The sequence below is a fragment of the Oncorhynchus nerka genome, linkage group LG16, assembly GCF_034236695.1.
Source record: "Oncorhynchus nerka isolate Pitt River linkage group LG16, Oner_Uvic_2.0, whole genome shotgun sequence".
NCBI lineage: Eukaryota > Metazoa > Chordata > Actinopteri > Salmoniformes > Salmonidae > Oncorhynchus > Oncorhynchus nerka.
In genome coordinates, this window is record NC_088411.1 from 20,967,713 (window position 1) to 20,993,949 (window position 26,237).

The following is a 26,237-nucleotide window of genomic DNA, read 5'->3' on the forward strand; positions in this document are numbered from 1 at the left end:
AAGAAATAATCATTTGTTTAGAAATATGGTGTTATGCCATTTAAATGTAAAAAGGATCATTAAGAAATCTCTAGATTTGTCTATGTGAAGTGTTGTTTAAAGCCCTCTGTTTGGGGCTGACTGTGGTCAGTGTGTCTGTGTGGGGTAGGGGTTACCCCCTGTCCCCAACCAGGGCTGTAAAAGGGGCTATACCCTATGGAGCCACCTGTCTGTCTGCTAGCCCTCCTTGGCCACACACCCTATGGAGCCAGCCTGCCCAGCCATGACACACAAATGAACCTCTTCCTGCTATAACAGGGCCAGACAGGTGCAGTCAGTGGTCAGCTGGAGGTCTGTGTGTGACCAGCATGCTGTATAAACAAACCTTCTCCCTCTTCAGGAGACAATGGTGAAAATGCAGACAGACAACCATCAGTTTCTCTCAGGTCAACTTTCTCACGTCAGCAGCCTACAGCCAGAGCAGTGTAGCTAGACTACAAGATGCTGATGATTGTAGTCGGCAGTCATTTCATCTGTGGTATTACATATTCTTTCATCAGGTAGAATGCAGTAAGTATTGGAGGAAATCAAAGTACTCGAAACCCAGCCCAGCTGCTGCTGATAAAAGCAACAAGGAAGTAAATGAGTAAAGAAAACAAGTGGAGTAAAGGACTCCTGAAACTGGATCTCTACAACAATAAAGACGTTTAGTCAAAGGGCTAGGGTTTCCTCTGTTACCTGAGTAAGGCTGGAGGATGGGCCAGTAAAGTTGATATTACCACAGACATTACCAATCAGCATGGTTGAAACTGAACACACGCATACACACACAGTTAATAAGATGCAGACTTGATAGTTAGTGAACTTAGAGGGGGGGGGGGGGGGGGGGGAGGAAACCGGACTCTAATACATGTTTAAGAAAGGAACAGCAATTCATGACACATTTATTTAAGGGCAGAAATAATGCTTGAACATTCATATTTTTTGCCTGTCCTTGTTCAATCTGTGCTCCTTGTGTCTGACTGGAGCCCATCAGTCCATAGTCAACTCTACTGTGTTGTATTGGATGGAGGCTGTAGTGATAACATGGTTGCAGTTCATATAATCAGACTTGTGGAGACCCATTTCAGACTGATCTGGACAGCTCATTTCAGACTGATCTGGACAGCCCATTCAGACTGATCTGGACATCTCATTTCAGACTGATCTGGACAGCCCATTTCAGACTGATCTGGACAGCCTATTTCAGACTGATCTGGACAGCCCATTTCAGACTGATCTGGACATCTCATTTCAGACTGATCTGGACAGCCCATTTCATTTGAATGCTTCCTTTCTGACTCAGTTTTCTCTTCATCAGCTACCAATGTCATACATCCAGTTCAGATAGAAGATGAGACAGGGATATTTAGTGTATTTTGTAACTCATTGATGTAAAAAAGCGAGCCGAGATCTCAGAGAGGAGACCGATAGTAAGCTGTATGAAACATTTTACTTATGTTTTTGCCCCCCGAAAACAATTACTGTTAACATAATGTGTGAGAACTAATCATCAGCACATCTGTTATCTGCAGAAGACTGTGGTGTTGTTGGGTCTACCATGTGAGCAGAGTGGAAAACAAGCCTCTGGTGAAACAGTCTGACATGACAAAATGAATTATTGTATTAACTGATAGGTGTAGCACATGCCAATGCAAAAATGGTGTTGTTATAGAATGTTAAAGTTCAGCAACATCCTTTTGGGATTTCAAAAAGAGGAGATAGGGTCAAGGGATTCACTGATGTCAGGTAGTGAAGACTTTGACCTGTTGGTTGGAAGACAAATGAGTCCCTACATGACAGCCCATCTACACTGAGTGGACAAAACATTAGGAAAGCTACACACATGATACACACATATACCTGTGTGTATCAAGAATGGTCTACCACACCCAGAGGACATCCAGCCAACTTGAGTCAACATGGACCAGCATCCCGGTGTAACGCTTTCAACGCCTTGTAGAGTCCACACCCTGATGAATTGAGGCTGTTCTGAGGGCAAAAGGAAACATTGCATGCGCAGTTTGAGCTACTCTAGGAAGTGACGTTGCAGGCTAGCTCAGTGCTGCCCCCTCTCATGGAGTAGCTGAAGTTTAAGGCCGACTGAGGTACTGCAGACTGCCATTAGCCACAAATTATCCTTATAACTTTGTCTGTGTGTGATTTGAAAGGAATTGGTTCAAGGACATACATCTGGTGAAATAGAAGCAATTATTGGTACCATGATTGTGTTTTTTTATTTTTATATCCACGAATATTGACTATGAAGATCGAGATTTCCCCATTCACTATAATGGGGGATCTTGTTTTTCTGGAAACAATGCCTGCAGTACCGTGGTCAGTCTTTAACTGGAAATCCTCAATGCGAGGGGGCAGTCATTCTCCCCTGATTGACCTGTTACTCTTACCTAAATGATTTAGCTCACTGACTCTTTGAGTACTCTTCCATATTGATCTGTTTTGAATGTTGAAAAACAGCAAGATTTGCTTCTCTGTTCTTTGGTCAAACTGATAAATAATACTCAAATTAAAATATGTTTTATGGTCAGTTGTATTGCACACACACACGCATGCACGCACACTCACGCACGCACACAGTGATACCTCCCGTGTTGAATTCCTACCGACCTGTGTAAGGTGCTAGGTGTGGGAAAGAAAACGGCTGCTTGGCAGCAGATTATTATGGTCTGTCGTCCTGGGTAAGTACCTATGACGATCTGCCCTAGCTCTTCAAAGAGAGGATCCATTTCAACCGTCTCCTCGGCTCAGATCCCCTCAGGCTTAAAGAGGATAGACACAACTAGAGACTTGTTTTATGATCATACTGACGTGTTATTGTTTACAGAAATATAAACGTTATCGCTTGTCGTGTCATGAGGAGCCAGAATCCTCTTTCATCGAAGCTGAAAGTGACATTGAGTTGGAATGTATGGATCAGGGCTGGGAAGGAGGTGGCAGACTACCAAACGGTTCCTTTTTGTGGTGGAAAAATACTTTTCTGTTTCAACGATCGTCGTAGGTGGAAGAAGGTGAGGACCAAGGTGCAGCGTGGTACGTGTTCATAATATTTTAATAGAACACTGAAAAATACAAAAAACCAACAACGTGAACGAACAAAACCGAAACAGTTCTGTCTGGCACAGACAGGAAACAGAAAACAACTACCCACAACTCAAGGGCGAAACCAGGCTGCCTAAGTATGGTTCTCAATCAGAGACAACGATTGACAGCTGCCTCTGATTGGGAACCATACCAGGCCAAACACATAGAAATACAAACATAGAACAAAACATAGCATGCCCACCCCAACTCACGCCCTGACCAACCTAAAATAGAGACATAAAAAAAGGAACTAAGGTCAGGACGTGACAGCTTTGTTCAATGCTTTAAAGCTTTACACAATGGTTTTAGAACTTCACTGTCTCTGGTGAGACTGTATGAGCAACACTTCTCAAGTTTAACGTTTTGAAGAGGATGTCAGATAGTGAGCTGGTACAGTTGTCCCGTAGGAGAAAGACAGTATTGTGTCTATATAATACAGGACTACAGGAGATACAATGCATGGGGCTATCTGCTGAAGAGGTGCTCTTGAAACCTATTGAGTCACCTGGATGGAATGTCTGTGCTGGCCTCACTCTGAGGGACAGTAATCACACGCGCGCGCACACACACATACACCTAGTGAGCCCTTCTGTCATAAGGGATCATACACAGGCACCACAGGACAAAAGGGGCCATGACACATCATGCTGAACCCGACAGCTCATCCCTTTCAAGGAACCGGAGCCTGCTGTAATGAAGGAAGAGATCTGGCTGCTCCCTGGCTGTTTATCCAGCAGAGAAAAGACAGTTGTTGAAAGGTGCAGCCGTGTCCTATCAGCTTCCCCTGTTCTCACAGTCCTCTTTAGAAAACATCAAATCAATATCATCACCCCCCTGAGGTGCCGATGGCAAGGGCTGCACCGAATACAGTGAAACAAGAGGGAAATATCCTTGCGGTAACACCTAAGTGAACTTTAGTGTGTCTCTATAAACTTTAGTGTCTTTCCAATCTCTGCAAGATGTTGTTTTCATTCAGCTTTAACAGTAGGCCTATGTAGATTTCATCTATAATGTCATGTAGAGCAGACTTGCCAACCATGTTTGCTCAAAACAGCTGAATAGCAAACGAGCAAACTGCTTCTAAACTAACGAGTCTCTTCTAATTATGGAGGGGAGGTACTGAAGATCCCAGCATCCTCTCTCTCTCTCTCGCTCTCTCACTCTCTCTCAGCCCTAACTGCAGGGCAAAGTAGTGCGGTTAGCTGGCTAAGTATAGTTATCGCAGGGCTAGCAGGCAAGCAGCGCAAAAATGCTTCCAAACGAGAGCAGCTTTCAGGGTATAAGTAAGTGCCAGGCGTGCCCATGCAGGAACATATTCCTGCAAGATGTGAGAATTTTTGGAATAATAACAAATGTTTATCAGCCTGTGAAATTATTAAAGATGACAAAGAGGCCGTGGAGGCAGCTTCTGCGGGGAGAGCCAAGCTGATCCCTGACCAACCACCATTAATGGCTTTACTGCACTGCATTGTGGTTATGCACCCTCATTGTCTCTAGTAAAAGGAGAAGGGGTGAAGTTGCCCCCTGAGATGTTCCCATTTACTTCTGGTCTGGTTGTTTCACCGTACTCATTATTCACTGTAAACTAATATGTATAAACTTAATGTAAACTGTTTGAGATCAGGCTTTAGGTTTGGAAAGAGAAATAGCTGAGGCCATCAGCTGGGTTATGCTGAGTGAGAACAGTCAGGGTCTCATGTTAAAACAAATACTTTGACCATGATTACTGGGTTAAGTCCTTATAAAACTGACATTCTATGTAGGGACTGGGGGGTGCACAGTGGTCTTAAATTAAAAGTTTAGTTTTTCTGTACCAGCACCATACCGTGCTGTCAGCAGCTTGTCACAACTAGAATCTGAAATCTAACCTCATTCCTTTGATGGGGATAAGATATCCCCTCAGGTGTGATACAGTTTGGAGATCCAGACACAACATTGGGAGAGAACCACTGGAAATCTCGAGGCCTGAAGTACATCTCTACTGCTGCTGCTGCTGCTAGATGGGAAAAGCAGATGAATGAGACAGAGTGGCACATTTTCAGCAGTTACAGGAAGACTATGTTGGTATTTCTATCATTAGTCCATTGTTGACATAGTCCCAACATGTTTTGCTTGTCAGCACGCAAGGTTTCAAGATATGTAACTTTCAAAATGCAGAAATCATCCCAGTATGATACATTTTGCATCATATCATGCTGCGTTTTGCATCATACGGGGGATGATTTCTGTATTTTGAAAGTTACATATCTTGGGAACTTGGACAACTAAATATGGACAATACGCACTCCCAGGAACGATGAAATCCTGACGACAAGTCAAATACAAAAACAACCTCAGAGGTAACAGAGCATCTGGCCTTTAGTCTACAGGAGTAAGCAATTAGCCCAGCGTTGATACAGCGTTGATAGGTTGTTATCTGAAAGGTGTAATTCACCGTGATAAGACCACCCGTAGCAACCTGCAGTGAACAGCATATGGACCCACATGAAGTGTGTGAAGTGTACCACGTATACTGTGTGTGTGTGTGTGTGTGTGTGGCTGTTTGTGTACCTGTCTGCCTGCATGCCTGTGTATGTGTGCATGCATGTATGTACACATGGGTACGTTCTTGACCTGATGTTTCCCTCCTGCAACAAATCTGACCACTTAGCCTAAGCTCAACAATACAGTGTGCATTTCATGTACATTACTGCATAGTGGGACACATACAGAGAGAATCCCAAACCACTTGATGATATGATCTATGATGTCATCTATGGAATAAGGAGAGGCCTGTAATCATGCTGGTCTCTTCTTCGTCTGTGATGGTTTCCACAGAGAAAGAGAATGTATCACAAACCAGCTTGCTTATCCATAAATAAACAGAAGTGTCCATTGGTGGCTAACCCTTTCAGAGAAACTTCTAGAAACCAAAAAGCAAATAAAAATGAGTAACGAGACTGAGATTTATGTCAGTATGTTTTTCTTTGGAAAAGAGCAAATGCATCTCTATGTTCGATATTCAAATGTGATTACGTGATCCTGATTCTGCAGGACCTTGGGTCTATGAGTTCTATGATTAAAAAAATATTTTTTAACTATTGTGAGCCTTTTCAACAGCTTGGCTCATCATCTTGTCAAAGATCAGAACAGAAATAGAGCTACAAAATGTATTTCTCCTCAGTAAAACTCCCCAAACGGCACCCTATTCTCTACATAGTGCACTACTTCGGACCAGAGCCCTATGGACACTATATAGGGAATAGGGTGCCATATGGTATGCAGACATAGTTCCAGGTCCTTGCAGAGGGAAGGAGGAGATAACCTGATTAAATAGTTTCAGGGCCTGCATCGCCATGGTCTGCGACATTGTTTCTTTTGAAGTCTTCCCCTGGTTCGGTTGATGTGTTTCAAGGTTATCTCTCTCATAGGAAAGATAACACTACAGGACAGGAATCAGAGGTGATGTTTACTAACATTCACTACCACAGCCTTCCTCTAAGTAGTGATAGGATGAGGCAGCGATACAAGTCTAGCAGAAGCAACTCTGGAAACACAAGCTATTTAGTCTTGAATGCTTTGAAAACTATTTGTATTTGTATTTATTATGGATCCAAGGCATCAGCCACTCTTCCTGCGGTCCAGCAAAAATTAAGGCAGTTATACAAAAAAATATATATATATTTTTTACAACACATACACAGATTTCACTACACACTGTGTGCCCTCAGGCCCCTACTCCAGCACTACCACATATCTACAACACACTGTGTGCCCTCAGGCCCCTACTCCAGCACTACCACATATCTACAACACACTGTGTGCCCTCAGGCCCCTACTCCAGCACTACCACATATCTACAACACACTGTGAACCCTCAGGCCCCTACTCCAGCACTACCACATATCTACAACACACTGTGTGCCCTCAGGCCCCTACTCCAGCACTACCACATATCTACAACACACTGTGTGCCCTCAGGCCCCTACTCCAGCACTACCACATATCTACAACACACTGTGTGCCCTCAGGCCCCTACTCCAGCACTACCACATATCTACAACACACTGTGTGCCCTCAGGCCCCTACTCCAGCACTACCACATATCTACAACACACTGTGTGCCCTCAGGCCCCTACTCCAGCACTACCACATATCTACAACACACTGTGTGCCCTCAGGCCCCTACTCCAGCACTACCACATATCTACAACACACTGTGTGCCCTCAGGCCCCTACTCCAGCACTACCACATATCTACAACACACTGTGTACCCTCAGGCCCCTACTCCAGCACTACCACATATCTACAACACACTGTGTACCCTCAGGCCCCTACTCCAGCACTACCACATATCTACAACACACTGTGTGCCCTCAGGCCCCTACTCCAGCACTACCACATATCTACAACACACTGTGTACCCTCAGGCCCCTACCACATATCTACAACACACTGTGTACCCTCAGGCCCCTACTCCAGCACTACCACATATCTACAACACACTGTGTGCCCTCAGGCCCCTACTCCAGCACTACCACATATCTACAACACACTGTGTGCCCTCAGGCCCCTACTCCAGCACTACCACATATCTACAACACACTGTGTGCCCTCAGGCCCCTACTCCAGCACTACCACATATCTACAACACACTGTGTACCCTCAGGCCCCTACTCCAGCACTACCACATATCTACAACACACTGTGTACCCTCAGGCCCCTACTCCAGCACTACCACATATCTACAACACACTGTGTGCCCTCAGGCCCCTACTCCAGCACTACCACATATCTACAACACACTGTGTGCCCTCAGGCCCCTACTCCAGCACTACCACATATCTACAACACACTGTGTACCCTCAGGCCCCTACTCCAGCACTACCACATATCTACAACACACTGTGTGCCCTCAGGCCCCTACTCCAGCACTACCACATATCTACAACACACTGTGTACCCTCAGGCCCCTACTCCAGCACTACCACATATCTACAACACACTGTGTGCCCTCAGGCCCCTACTCCAGCACTACCACATATCTACAACACACTGTGTGCCCTCAGGCCCCTACTCCAGCACTACCACATATCTACAACACACTGTGTGCCCTCAGGCCCCTACTCCAGCACTACCACATATCTACAACACACTGTGTACCCTCAGGCCCCTACTCCAGCACTACCACATATCTACAACACACTGTGTGCCCTCAGGCCCCTACTCCAGCACTACCACATATCTACAACACACTGTGTACCCTCAGGCCCCTACTCCAGCACTACCACATATTTACAACACACTGTGTGCCCTCAGGCCCCTACTCCAGCACTACCACATATCTACAACACACTGTGTGCCCTCAGGCCCCTACTCCAGCACTACCACATATCTACAGTACTAAATCCATGTTTATGTGTGTGTATAGTGTGTATGTTATCGTGTGTGTATGTATGTGTCTGTGCCTATATTTGTGTTGCTTCACATAAGCATGTGTGTTGCTATTCCATAAGGTGTTTTTTTACAATCTAATTATACTGCTTGCATCATTTACTTGATGTGGAATAGAATTCCATGTAGTCATGGCTCTTTGTAGTACTGTGCACCTCCCATAGTCTGTTCTGGACTTGGGGACTGTGAAGAGACCTCTGGTGGCATGTCTTGTGGGGTATGCATGGGTGTCCGAGCTGTGTGCCAGTAGTTCAGACAGACAGCTCGGTGCATTCAACATGTCAATACAAGTACAAGTAGTGATGAAGTCAATCTCTCCTCCACTTTGAGCCAGGAGAGATTGACATGCATATTATTAATGTTAGCTCTCTGTTTACATCCAAGACCCAGCTGTGCTGCCCTGTTCTGAGCCAAATGCAATTTTCCTAATTCCTTTTTTGTGGCACCTGTCCGCATGACTGAACAGTAGTCCAGGTGCGACAAAACTAGGGTCTGTAGGACCTGCCTTGTTAATAGTGTTGATAAGGTAGAGCAGCGCTTTATTATGTACATACTTCTCCCCATCTTAGCTACTGTTGTATCAATATGTTTTGACCATGACAGTTTACAGTTCAGGGTTACTCCAAGCAGGTCCAATGATGTGCATAGTTCACCAAGCAAATAATGTGGATATATACAGTATACTGTATATATAATTAAAAGTGTGATAATATATTACCTACAGCATATACTGTGCATGTTGTATATTACCTCCAACTGATCTGTGAACTGTGTCCCTAACTCACATCCTATAGAGACGAAACATCCTAAGACAAATAGACTGTCACTAATATGAAGGATCAACCACAGCCACAACCAATCTCTACCAGAGATAACATAACTCTTTTGATCCTTCCTCCAACTTCAAGTTCCTTGACTTGCACATCACTGAGGACCTGAAATGGTCCCACCACACCGACACCGTGGTGGAGAAGGCACAACAGCGCCTCTACAACCTCAGGCGGCTGAAGAAATTTGGCATGGCCCATTAGACCCTCACAAACTTCTAGAGATGCACCATCGAGAGCATTCCATCGGGCTGCATCACCGCCTGGTACGGCATCACATGGGGCACGCTGCCTGTCCTCCAGGAAATTTATGCCACTCGGTGTGAAAGAATGGCCAAGAAGATCATCAAGGACCTCAGCCACCCGAGCCACGGTCTGTTCACTCTGCTACCTTCTTAGCAGACAGAGACGGCACAGATGCATCAAAGCTGGGACCAAGAGACTAAAAAACAGCTTCTATCTCCAGTCCATCAGACTGTTGAACAGTCATCACTAACTGGCTACCTGCCCGGTACACTGCCCTGTGCCTTGAGACTAATGCCCCATGTACTGTACAGAGCCATTTATTGCAGGTCAACTCATATTCTGTTTATATTCTCTTGTTTACATACGGTGTATGTATACTGTATACTGTATTCTCGACATATCTCATCCTAATATACATAATGCACTACTGTACTTACCATTCTCTTTTCCAAATTATATACCTTCTATACACACCACGTATTTATATTCTGGGTGTATTTATATTCTGGTCCACACACCACGTATTTATATTCTGGGTATATTTATATTCTGGTCTATACACACCACGTATTTATATTCTGGGTGTATTTATATTATGGTCCACACACCACATATTTATATTCTGGTCCAAACACCACGTATTTATGTTCTGGGTGTATTTATATTCTGGTCCAAACACACCACATATTTATATTCTGGTCCATACACACCACATATTTATATTCTGGTCCATATACACCACATATTTATATTCTGGGTGTATTTATATTCTGGTCCACACACCATGTATTTATATTCTGGGTGTATTTATATTCTGGCCCATACACACCACATATTTATGTTCTGGTCCATACACACAACATATTTATATTCTGGGTGTATTTATATTCTGGTCCATACACCACATATTTATATTCTGGGTGTATTTATATTCTGGTCTATACACACCACATATTTATATTCTGGGTGAATTTATATTCTGGTCCATACACACCACGTATTTATATTCTGGTCCATACACACCACATATTTATATTCTGGTCCATACACCACATATTTATATTCTGGGTGTATTTATATTCTGGTCTATACACACCACATATTTATATTCTGGTCCATGCACCACATATTTATATTCTGGGTGTATTTATATTCTGGTCTATACACACCACATATTTATATTCTGGTCCATGCACCACATATTTATATTCTGGGTGTATTTATATTCTGGTCTATACACACCACATATTTATATTCTGGGTGTATTTATATTCTGGTCTATACACACCACATATTTATATTCTGGTCTATACACACCACATATTTATATTCTGGTCTATACACACCACATATTTTTATTCTGGGTGTATTTATATTCTGGTCTATACACACCACATATTTATATTCTGGTCTATACACACCACATATTTATATTCTGGTCCATACACCACACATTTATATTCTGGGTGTATTTATATTCTGGTCTATACACACCACATATTTATATTCTGGGTGTATTTATATTCTGGTCTATACACACCACATGTTTTTATTCTGGGTGTATTTATATTCTGGTCTATACACACCACATATTTTTATTCTGGGTGTATTTATATTCTGGTCTATACACACCACATATTTATATTCTGGTCCATACACCACACATTTATATTCTGGGTGTATTTATATTCTGGCCCTTACACACCACATATTTATATTCTGGTCCATGCACCACATATTTATATTCTGGGTGTATTTATATTCTGGTCTATACACACCACGTATTTATATTCTGGGTGTATTTATATTCTGGTCCATACACACCACATATTTATATTCTGGGTGTATTTATATTCTGGTCCACACACCACATATTTATATTCTGGGTGTATTTATATTCTGGTCTATACACACCACATATTTATATTCTGGTCTATACACAGCACATATTTATATTCTGGGTGTATTTATATTCTGGTCCATACACACCACGTATTTATATTCTGGTCCATGCACCACATATTTATATTCTGGGTGTATTTATATTCTGGTCTATACACACCACATATTTATATTCTGGGTGTATTTATATTCTGGTATATACACGCCACATATTTATATTCTGGTCCATGCACCACATATTTATATTCTGGGTGTATTTATATTCTGGTCTATACGCACCACATATTTATATTCTGGTCTATACACACCACATATTTATATTCTGGTCCATGCACCACATATTTATATTCTGGGTGTATTTATATTCTGGTCCACACACCACATATTTACATTCTGGGTGTATTTATATTCTGGTCCATGCACCACATATTTACATTCTGGGTGTATTTATATTCTGGTCTATACACACCACATATTTATATTCTGGTCCATGCACCACATATTTATATTCTGGGTGTATTTATATTCTGGTCTATACACACCACATATTTATATTCTGGGTGTATTTATATTCTGGTCCATACACACCACATATTTATATTCTGGTCCATACACACCACATATTTATATTCTGGGTGTATTTATATTCTGGTCTATACACACCACATATTTATATTCTGGGTGTATTTATATTCTGGTCCATACACACCACGTATTTATATTATGGTCCATACACACCACATATTTATATTCTGGGTGTATTTATATTCTGGTCCATGCACCACATATTTATATTCTGGGTGTATTTATATTCTGGTCTATACACACCACATATTTATATTCTGGTCCATGCACCACATATTTATATTCTGGGTGTATTTATATTCTGGTCTATACACACCACATATTTATATTCTGGGTGTATTTATATTCTGGTCTATACACATTTATATTCTGGGTGTATTTATATTCTGGTCTATACACACCACATATTTATATTCTGGGTGTATTTATATTCTGGTCTATACACACCACATATTTATATTCTGGTCTATACACACCACATATTTATATTCTGGGTGTATTTATATTCTGGTCTATACACACCACATATTTATATTCTGGGTGTATTTATATTCTGGTCTATACACACCACATATTTTTATTCTGGGTGTATTTATATTCTGGTCTATACACACCACATATTTTTATTCTGGGTGTATTTATATTCTGGTCTATACACACCACATATTTATATTCTGGTCTATACACACCACATATTTATATTCTGGTCCATGCACCACATATTTATATTCTGGGTGTATTTATATTCTGGTCTATACACACCACGTATTTATATTCTGGGTGTATTTATATTCTGGCCCATACACACCACATATTTATATTCTGGTCCATACACACCACATATTTATATTCTGGGTGTATTTATATTCTGGTCCACACACCACATATTTATATTCTGGGTGTATTTATATTCTGGTCTATACACACCACATATTTATATTCTGGGTGTATTTATATTCTGGTCCACACACCACATATTTATATTCTGGGTGTATTTATATTCTGGTCTATACACACCACATATTTATATTCTGGTCTATACACAGCACATATTTATATTCTGGGTGTATTTATATTCTGGTCCATACACACCACGTATTTATATTCTGGTCCATGCACCACATATTTATATTCTGGGTGTATTTATATTCTGGTCTATACACACCACATATTTATATTCTGGGTGTATTTATATTCTGGTCCACACACCACATATTTATATTCTGGGTGTATTTATATTCTGGTCTATACACACCACATATTTATATTCTGGGTGTATTTATATTCTGGTCTATACACACCACATATTTATATTCTGGGTGTATTTATATTCTGGTCTATACATACCACATATTTATATTCTGGTCTATACACACCACATATTTATATTCTGGTCCATGCACCACATATTTATATTCTGGGTGTATTTATATTCTGGTCTATACACACCACATATTTATATTCTGGGTGTATTTATATTCTGGTCTATACACACCACATATTTATATTCTGGTCTATACACAGCACATATTTATATTCTGGGTGTATTTATATTCTGGTCCATACACACCACGTATTTATATTCTGGTTCATGCACCACATATTTATATTCTGGGTGTATTTATATTCTGGTCTATACACACCACATATTTATATTCTGGGTGTATGTATATTCTGGTCCATACACACCACGTATTTATATTCTGGTCCATGCACCACATATTTATATTCTGGGTGTATTTATATTCTGGGCTATACACACCACATATTTATATTCTGGGTGTATTTATATTCTGGTCCACACACCACATATTTATATTCTGGGTGTATTTATATTCTGGTCTATACACACCACATATTTATATTCTGGTCCATGCACCACATATTTATATTCTGGGTGTATTTATATTCTGGTCTATACACACCACATATTTATATTCTGGGTGTATTTATATTCTGGTCTATACACACCACATATTTATATTCTGGTCTATACACACCACATATTTATATTCTGGTCCATGCACCACATATTTATATTCTGGGTGTATTTATATTCTGGTCTATACACACCACACTTTTATATTCTGGTCTATACACACCACATATTTATATTCTGGGTGTATTTATATTCTGGTCTATACAGACCACATATTTATATTCTGGGTGTATTTATATTCTGGTCTATACACACCACATATTTATATTCTGGGTGTATTTATATTCTGGTCTATACACACCACATATTTTTATTCTGGGTGTATTTATATTCTGGTCTATACACACCACATATTTTTATTCTGGGTGTATTTATATTCTGGTCTATACACACCACATATTTATATTCTGGTCTATACACACCACATATTTATATTCTGGTCCATGCACCACATATTTATATTCTGGGTGTATTTATATTCTGGTCTATACACACCACGTATTTATATTCTGGGTGTATTTATATTCTGGCCCATACACACCACATATTTATATTCTGGTCCTGTAACGGCTTTCTAGGTGTGGTGAAGGAGAGTTGGACCAAACTGCAGCGTGTAGATTGCGATCCATGTTTAATAGAAAAAACACACGTAAACACGAATCAATGCAAACACTACAAAAAAACAATAAATGTAACGAAAACCGAAAACAGCCTATACTTGTGTCAACTAACATCTAACACGGACATCAGGACACTAAGTATTTACAATCACTGGTCAATACAACCAAAGAATACATATGGTTCCCAATCAGAGACACATATTTAAACACCTGCCTCTGATTGATATTCTGACAGCCATAGACTCTCCCAGAACACCCCACTAAGCTACAATCCCACTAAGCTACACACCACATACAAAAACCCATGTCACACCCTGGCCTGACCAAAACATAAAGAAAAACACAAAATACTTCGACCAGGGCGTGACAGGTCCATACACACCACATATTTATATTCTGGGTGTATTTATATTCTGGTCCACACACCACATATTTATATTCTGGGTGTATTTATATTCTGGTCTATACACACCACATATTTATATTCTGGGTGTATTTATATTCTGGTCCACACACCACATATTTATATTCTGGGTGTATTTATATTCTGGTCTATACACACCACATATTTATATTCTGGTCTATACACAGCACATATTTATATTCTGGGTGTATTTATATTCTGGTCCATACACACCACGTATTTATATTCTGGTCCATGCACCACATATTTATATTCTGGGTGTATTTATATTCTGGTCTATACACACCACATATTTATATTCTGGGTGTATTTATATTCTGGTCCATACACACCACGTATTTATATTCTGGTCCATGCACCACATATTTATATTCTGGGTGTATTTATATTCTGGTCTATACACACCACATATTTATATTCTGGGTGTATTTATATTCTGGTCCATACACAGCACATATTTATATTCTGGTCCATGCACCACATATTTATATTCTGGGTGTATTTATATTCTGGTCCATGCACCACATATTTATATTCTGGGTGTATTTATATTCTGGTCCACACACCACATATTTATATTCTTGGTGTATTTATATTCTGGTCTATACACACCACATATTTATATTCTGGGTGTATTTATATTCTGGTCTATACACACCACATATTTATATTCTGGTCCATGCACCACATATTTATATTCTGGGTGTATTTATATTCTGGTCTATAGACACCACATATTTATATTCTGGGTGTATTTATATTCTGGTCTATACACACCACATATTTATATTCTGGGTGTATTTATATTCTGGTCCACACACCACATATTTATATTCTGGGTGTATTTATATTCTGGTCTATACACACCACATATTTATATTCTGGGTGTATTTATATTCTGGTCCACACACCACATATTTATATTCTGGGTGTATTTATATTCTGGTCTATACACACCACATATTTATATTCTGGTCCATGCACCACATATTTATATTCTGGGTGTATTTATATTCTGGTCTATACACACCACATATTTATATTCTGGTCCATGCACCACATATTTATATTCTGGGTGTATTTATATTCTGGTCTATACACACCACATATTTATATTCTGGGTGTATTTATATTCTGGTCTATACACACCACATATTTATATTCTGGTCTATACACACCACATATTTATATTCTGGGTGTATTTATATTCTGGTCTATACACACCACATATTTATATTCTGGTCCATGCACCACATATTTATATTCTGGGTGTATTTATATTCTGGTCTATACACACCACATATTTATATTCTGGGTGTATTTATATTCTGGTCTATACACACCACATATTTATATTCTGGTCTATACACACCACATATTTATATTCTGGGTGTATTTATATTCTGGTCTATACACACCACATATTTATATTCTGGTCTATACACACCACATATTTATATTCTGGGTGTATTTATATTCTGGTCTATACACACCACATATTTATATTCTGGGTGTATTTATATTCTGGTCTATACACACCACATATTTTTATTCTGGGTGTATTTATATTCTGGTCTATACACACCACATATTTTTATTCTGGGTGTATTTATATTCTGGTCTATACACACCACATATTTATATTCTGGTCTATACACACCACATATTTATATTCTGGTCCATGCACCACATATTTATATTCTGGGTGTATTTATATTCTGGTCTATACACACCATGTATTTATATTCTGGGTGTATTTATATTCTGGCCCATACACACCACATATTTATATTCTGGTCCATGCACCACATATTTATATTCTGGGTGTATTTATATTCTGGTCCACACACCACATATTTATATTCTGGGTGTATTTATATTCTGGTCCATACACACCACATATTTATATTCTGGTCCATGCACCACATATTTATATTCTGGGTGTATTTATATTCTGGTCTATACACACCACATATTTATATTCTGGGTGTATTTATATTCTGGTCAATACACCACATATTTATATTCTGGTCCATGCACCACATATTTATATTCTGGGTGTATTTATATTCTGGTCCATACACACCACATATTTATATTCTGGTCCATGCACCACATATTTATATTCTGGGTGTATTTATATTCTGGTCCATGCACCACATATTTATATTCTGGGTGTATTTATATTCTGGTCTATACACACCACATATTTATATTCTGGTCTATGTATTTATATTCTGGTCCATGCACCACATATTTATATTCTGGGTGTATTTATATTCTGGTCAACACACCACATATTTATATTCTGGGTGTATTTATATTCTGGTCTATACACACCACATATTTATATTCTGGTCCATGCACCACATATTTATATTCTGGGTGTATTTATATTCTGGTCCTATACACACCACATATTTACATTCTGGGTGTATTTATATTCTGGTCCATGCACCACATATTTACATTCTGGGTGTATTTATATTCTGGTCTATACACACCACATATTTATATTCTGGTCCATGCACCACATATTTATATTCTGGGTGTATTTATATTCTGGTCTATACACACCATGTATTTATATTCTGGGTGTATTTATATTCTGGCCCATACACACCACATATTTATATTCTGGTCCATGCACCACATATTTATATTCTGGGTGTATTTATATTCTGGTCCACACACCACATATTTATATTCTGGGTGTATTTATATTCTGGTCTATACACACCACATATTTATATTCTGGTCTATACACACCACATATTTATATTCTGGTCTATACACAGCACATATTTATATTCTGGGTGTATTTATATTCTGGTCCATACACACCACATATTTATATTCTGGTCCATGCACCACATATTTATATTCTGGGTGTATTTATATTCTGGTCTATACACACCACATATTTATATTCTGGGTGTATTTATATTCTGGTCCATACACCACATATTTATATTCTGGTCCATGCACCACATATTTATATTCTGGGTGTATTTATATTCTGGTCCATACACACCACATATTTATATTCTGGGTGTATTTATATTCTGGTCCATGCACCACATATTTATATTCTGGGTGTATTTATATTCTGGTCCATACACCACATATTTATATTCTGGGTGTATTTATATTCTGGTCTATACGCACCACATATTTATATTCTGGTCTATACACACCACATATTTATATTCTGGTCCATGCACCACATATTTATATTCTGGGTGTATTTATATTCTGTGTATTTATATTCTGGTCTATACCACATATTTATATTCTGGGTGTATTTATATTCTGGTCTATACACACCACATATTTATATTCTGGTCCATGCACCACATATTTATATTCTGGGTGTATTTATATTCTGGTCCACACACCACATATTTATATTCTGGGTGTATTTATATTCTGGTCCACACACCACATATTTATATTCTGGGTGTATTTATATTCTGGTCTATACACACCACATATTTATATTCTGGTCCATGCACCACATATTTATATTCTGGGTGTATTTATATTCTGGTCTATACACACCACATATTTATATTCTGGTCCATGCACCACATATTTATATTCTGGGTGTATTTATATTCTGGTCTATACACACCACATATTTATATTCTGGGTGTATTTATATTCTGGTCTATACACACCACATATTTATATTCTGGTCTATACACACCACATATTTACATTCTGGGTGTATTTATATTCTGGTCCATACACACCACATATTTATATTCTGGTCCATGCACCACATATTTATATTCTGGGTGTATTTATATTCTGGTCCATACACACCACATATTTATATTCTGGGTGTATTTATATTCTGGTCTATACACACCACATATTTATATTCTGGTCTATACACAGCACATATTTATACACACCACATATTTATATTCTGGTCCATGCACCACATATTTATATTCTGGGTGTATTTATATTCTGGTCCACACACCACATATTTATATTCTGGGTGTATTTATATTCTGGTCTATACACACCACATATTTATATTCTGGTCCATGCACCACATATTTATATTCTGGGTGTATTTATATTCTGGTCTATACACACCACATATTTATATTCTGGGTGTATTTATATTCTGGTCCACACACCACATATTTATATTCTGGGTGTATTTATATTCTGGTCTATACACACCACATATTTATATTCTGGTCCATGCACCACATATTTATATTCTGGGTGTATTTATATTCTGGTCTATACACACCACATATTTATATTCTGGGTGTATTTATATTCTGGTCCATACACACCACATATTTATATTCTGGTCCATGCACCACATATTTATATTCTGGGTGTATTTATATTCTGGTCCACACACCACATATTTATATTCTGGGTGTATTTATATTCTGGTCTATACACACCACATATTTATATTCTGGTCTATACACACCACATATTTATATTCTGGTCTATACACAGCACATATTTATATTCTGGGTGTATTTATATTCTGGTCCATACACACCACATATTTATATTCTGGTCCATGCACCACATATTTATATTCTGGGTGTATTTATATTCTGGTCTATACACACCACATATTTATATTCTGGGTGTATTTATATTCTGGTCAATACACCACATATTTATATTCTGGTCCATGCACCACATATTTATATTCTGGGTGTATTTATATTCTGGTCCATACACACCACATATTTATATTCTGGTCCATGCACCACATATTTATATTCTGGGTGTATTTATATTCTGGTCCATGCACCACATATTTATATTCTGGGTGTATTTATATTCTGGTCTATACGCACCACATATTTATATTCTGGTCTATACACACCACATATTTATATTCTGGTCCATGCACCACATATTTATATTCTGGGTGTATTTATATTCTGGTCCACACACCACATATTTACATTCTGGGTGTATTTATATTCTGGTCTATACACACCACATATTTATATTCTGGTCCATGCACCACATATTTATATTCTGGGTGTATTTATATTCTGGTCCACACACCACATATTTACATTCTGGGTGTATTTATATTCTGGTCCATGCACCACATATTTACATTCTGGGTGTATTTATATTCTGGTCTATACACACCACATATTTATATTCTGGTCCATGCACCACATATTTATATTCTGGGTGTATTTATATTCTGGTCTATACACACCACATATTTATATTCTGGTCCATGCACCACATATTTATATTCTGGGTGTATTTATATTCTGGTCTATACACACCACATATTTATATTCTGGGTGTATTTATATTCTGGTCTATACACACCACATATTTATATTCTGGTCTATACACACCACATATTTATATTCTGGGTGTATTTATATTCTGGTCTATACACACCACATATTTATATTCTGGTCTATACACACCACATATTTATATTCTGGGTGTATTTATATTCTGGTCTATACACACCACATATTTATATTCTGGGTGTATTTATATTCTGGTCTATACACACCACATATTTTTATTCTGGTTGTATTTATATTCTGGTCTATACACACCACATATTTTTATTCTGGGTGTATTTATATTCTGGTCTATACACACCACATAGTTATATTCTGGTCTATACACACCACATATTTATATTCTGGTCCATGCACCACATATTTATATTCTGGGTGTATTTATATTCTGGTCTATACACACCATGTATTTATATTCTGGGTGTATTTATATTCTGGCCCATACACACCACATATTTATATTCTGGTCCATGCACCACATATTTATATTCTGGGTGTATTTATATTCTGGTCCACACACCACATATTTATATTCTGGGTGTATTTATATTCTGGTCCACACACCACATATTTATATTCTGGGTGTATTTATATTCTGGTCTATACACACCACATATTTATATTCTGGTCTATACACAGCACATATTTATATTCTGGGTGTATTTATATTCTGGTCCATACACACCACATATTTATATTCTGGTCCATGCACCACATATTTATATTCTGGGTGTATTTATATTCTGGTCTATACACACCACATATTTATATTCTGGGTGTATTTATATTCTGGTCCATACACCACATATTTATATTCTGGTCCATGCACCACATATTTATATTCTGGGTGTATTTATATTCTGGTCCATACACACCACATATTTATATTCTGGTCCATGCACCACATATTTATATTCTGGGTGTATTTATATTCTGGTCCATGCACACCACATATTTATATTCTGGGTGTATTTATATTCTGGTCTATACGCACCACATATTTATATTCTGGTCTATACACACCACATATTTATATTCTGGTCCATGCACCACATATTTATATTCTGGGTGTATTTATATTCTGGTCCACACACCACATATTTACATTCTGGGTGTATTTATATTCTGGTCTATACACACCACATATTTATATTCTGGTCCATGCACCACATATTTATATTCTGGGTGTATTTATATTCTGGTCCATGCACCACATATTTACATTCTGGGTGTATTTATATTCTGGTCTATACACACCACATATTTATATTCTGGTCCATGCACCACATATTTATATTCTGGGTGTATTTATATTCTGGTCTATACACACCACATATTTATATTCTGGGTGTCACGTTCTGACCTTTATTTCCTGTGTTTTGTATTTAGTTAGTATGTTCAGGGCGTGAGTTGGGTGGGCAGTCTATGTTTGTTTTTCTATGATTTGTGTATTTCTATGTTTTGGCCTAGTATGGTTCTCAATCAGAGGCAGGTGTCATTAGTTGTCTCTGATTGAGAATCATACTTAGGTAGCCTGGGTGTCACTGTGTGTTTGTGGGTGATTGTTCCTGTCTCTGTGTTTGCACCAGATAGGACTGTTTTAGGTTTTCTCACGTTTGTTGTTTTTGTTAGTTATCTCATGTGTAGTTTCTTTATAAATTAAAGAACATGAATAACCACCATGCTGCGTTTTGGTCCTCTACTTCTCTTTCACCAGAAAACCCTTACACTGGGTGTATTTATATTCTGGTCTATACACACCACATATTTATATTCTGGTCCATGCACCACATATTTATATTCTGGGTGTATTTATATTCTGGTCCATACACACCACATATTTATATTCTGGTCCATGCACCACATATTTATATTCTGGGTGTATTTATATTCTGGTCTATACACACCACATATTTATATTCTGGGTGTATTTATATTCTGGTCCACACACCACGTATTTATATTCTGGGTGTATTTATATTCTGGCCCATACACACCACATATTTATATTCTGGTCCATGCACACCACATATTTATATTCTGGGTGTATTTATATTCTGGTCTATACACACCACATATTTATATTCTGGGTGTATTTATATTCTGGTCCATACACACCACATATTTATATTCTGGGTGTATTTATATTCTGGTCCACACACCACATATTTATATTCTGGGTGTATTTATATTCTGGTCTATACACACCACATATTTATATTCTGGTCCATGCACCACATATTTATATTCTGGGTGTATTTATATTCTGGTCTATACACACCACATATTTATATTCTGGTCCATGCACCACATATTTATATTCTGGGTGTATTTATATTCTGGTCTATACACACCACATATTTATATTCTGGGTGTATTTATATTCTGGTCTATACACACCACATACTTATATTCTGGTCTATACACACCACATATTTATATTCTGGTCCATGCACCACATATTTATATTCTGGGTGTATTTATATTCTGGTCTATACACACCACATATTTATATTCTGGTCCATGCACCACATATTTATATTCTGGGTGTATTTATATTCTGGTCTATACACACCACATATTTATATTCTGGGTGTATTTATATTCTGGTCTATACACACCACATATTTATATTCTGGTCCATGCACCACATATTTATATTCTGGGTGTATTTATATTCTGGTCTATACACACCACATATTTATATTCTGGTCACATATTTATATTCTGGTCCATGCACCACATATTTATATTCTGGGTGTATTTATATTCTGGTCTATACACACCACCATATTTATATTCTGGGTGTATTTATATTCTGGTCTATACACACCACATATTTATATTCTGGTCCATGCACCACATATTTATATTCTGGGTGTATTTATATTCTAGTCCACACACCACATATTTATATTCTGGGTGTATTTATATTCTGGTCTATACACACCACATATTTATATTCTGGGTGTATTTATATTCTGGTCCACACACCACATATTTATATTCTGGGTGTATTTATATTCTGGTCTATACACACCACATATTTATATTCTGGTCTATACACACCACATATTTATATTCTGGGTGTATTTATATTCTGGTCCATACACACCACATATTTATATTCTGGTCCATGCACCACATATTTATATTCTGGGTGTATTTATATTCTGGTCTATACACACCACATATTTATATTCTGGGTGTATTTATATTCTGGTCCATACACCACATATTTATATTCTGGTCCATGCACCACATATTTATATTCTGGGTGTATTTATATTCTGGTCCATCCATATTTATATTCTGGTCCATGCACCACATATTTATATTCTGGGTGTATTTATATTCTGGTCCATGCACCACATATTTATATTCTGGGTGTATTTATATTCTGGTCTATACGCACCACATATTTATATTCTGGTCTATACACACCACATATTTATATTCTGGTCCATGCACCACATATTTATATTCTGGGTGTATTTATATTCTGGTTCACACACCACATATTTTATTCTGGGTGTATTTATATTCTGGTCTATACACACCACATATTTATATTCTGGTCCATGCACCACATATTTATATTCTGGGTGTATTTATATTCTGGTCCACACACCACATATTTACATTCTGGGTGTATTTATATTCTGGTCCATGCACCACATATTTACATTCTGGGTGTATTTATATTCTGGTCTATACACACCACATATTTATATTCTGGTCCATGCACCACATATTTATATTCTGGGTGTATTTATATTCTGGTCTATACACACCACATATTTATATTCTGGTCCATGCACCACATATTTATATTCTGGGTGTATTTATATTCTGGTCTATACACACCACATATTTATATTCTGGGTGTATTTATATTCTGGTCTATACACACCACATATTTATATTCTGGTCTATACACACCACATATTTATATTCTGGGTGTATTTATATTCTGGTCTATACACACCACATATTTATATTCTGGTCTATACACACCACATATTTATATTCTGGGTGTATTTATATTCTGGTCTATACACACCACATATTTATATTCTGGGTGTATTTATATTCTGGTCTATACACACCACATATTTTTATTCTGGGTGTATTTATATTCTGGTCTATACACACCACATATTTTTATTCTGGGTGTATTTATATTCTGGTCTATACACACCACATATTTATATTCTGGTCTATACACACCACATATTTATATTCTGGTCCATGCACCACATATTTATATTCTGGGTGTATTTATATTCTGGTCTATACACACCATGTATTTATATTCTGGGTGTATTTATATTCTGGCCCATACACACCACATATTTATATTCTGGTCCATGCACCACATATTTATATTCTGGGTGTATTTATATTCTGGTCCACACACCACATATTTACATTCTGGGTGTATTTATATTCTGGTCTATACACACCATGTATTTATATTCTGGGTGTATTTATATTCTGGTCTATACACACCACATATTTATATTCTGGTCCATGCACCACATATTTATATTCTGGGTGTATTTATATTCTGGTCCACACACCACATATTTATATTCTGGGTGCACCACATATTTATATTCTGGTCTATACATGCACCACATATTTATATTCTGGGTGTATTTATATTCTGGTCCACACACCACATATTTATATTCTGGGTGTATTTATATTCTGGTCTATACACACCACATATTTATATTCTGGTCTATACACACCACATATTTATATTCTGGGTGTATTTATATTCTGGTCCATACACACCACATATTTATATTCTGGTCCATGCACCACATATTTATATTCTGGGTGTATTTATATTCTGGTCTATACACACCACATATTTATATTCTGGGTGTATTTATATTCTGGTCCATACACCACATATTTATATTCTGGTCCATGCACCACATATTTATATTCTGGGTGTATTTATATTCTGGTCCATACACACCACATATTTATATTCTGGGTCCATCACGTTCATATTTATATTCTGGGTGTATTTATATTCTGGTCCATGCACCACATATTTATATTCTGGGTGTATTTATATTTTGGTCTATACACACCACATATTTATATTCTGGTCTATACACACCACATATTTATATTCTGGTCTATACACACCACATATTTATATTCTGTGTTTATTTATATGTCTATATTACACCACATATTTATATTCTGGTCTATTTATATTCTGGTCCACATATTTACATTCTGGGTGTATTTATATTCTGGTCTATACACACCACATATTTATATTCTGGTCTATACACACCACATATTTATATTCTGGGTGTATTTATATTCTGGTCTATACACACCACATATTTATATTCTGGTCTATACACACCACATATTTATATTCTGGGTGTATTTATATTCTGGTCTATACACACCACATATTTATATATTTATATTCTGGTCCATGCACCACATATTTATATTCTGGGTGTATTTATATTCTGGTCTATACACACCACATATTTATATTCTGGGTGTATTTATATTCTGGTCTATACACACCACATATTTATATTCTGGTCCATGCACCACATATTTATATTCTGGGTGTATTTATATTCTGGTCCATACACACCACATATTTATATTCTGGTGTATACACACCACATATTTATATTCTGGTCCATACACACCACATATTTATATTCTGGGTGTATTTATATTCTGGTCTATACACACCATGTATTTATATTCTGGGTGTATTTATATTCTGGTCCATACACACCACATATTTATAT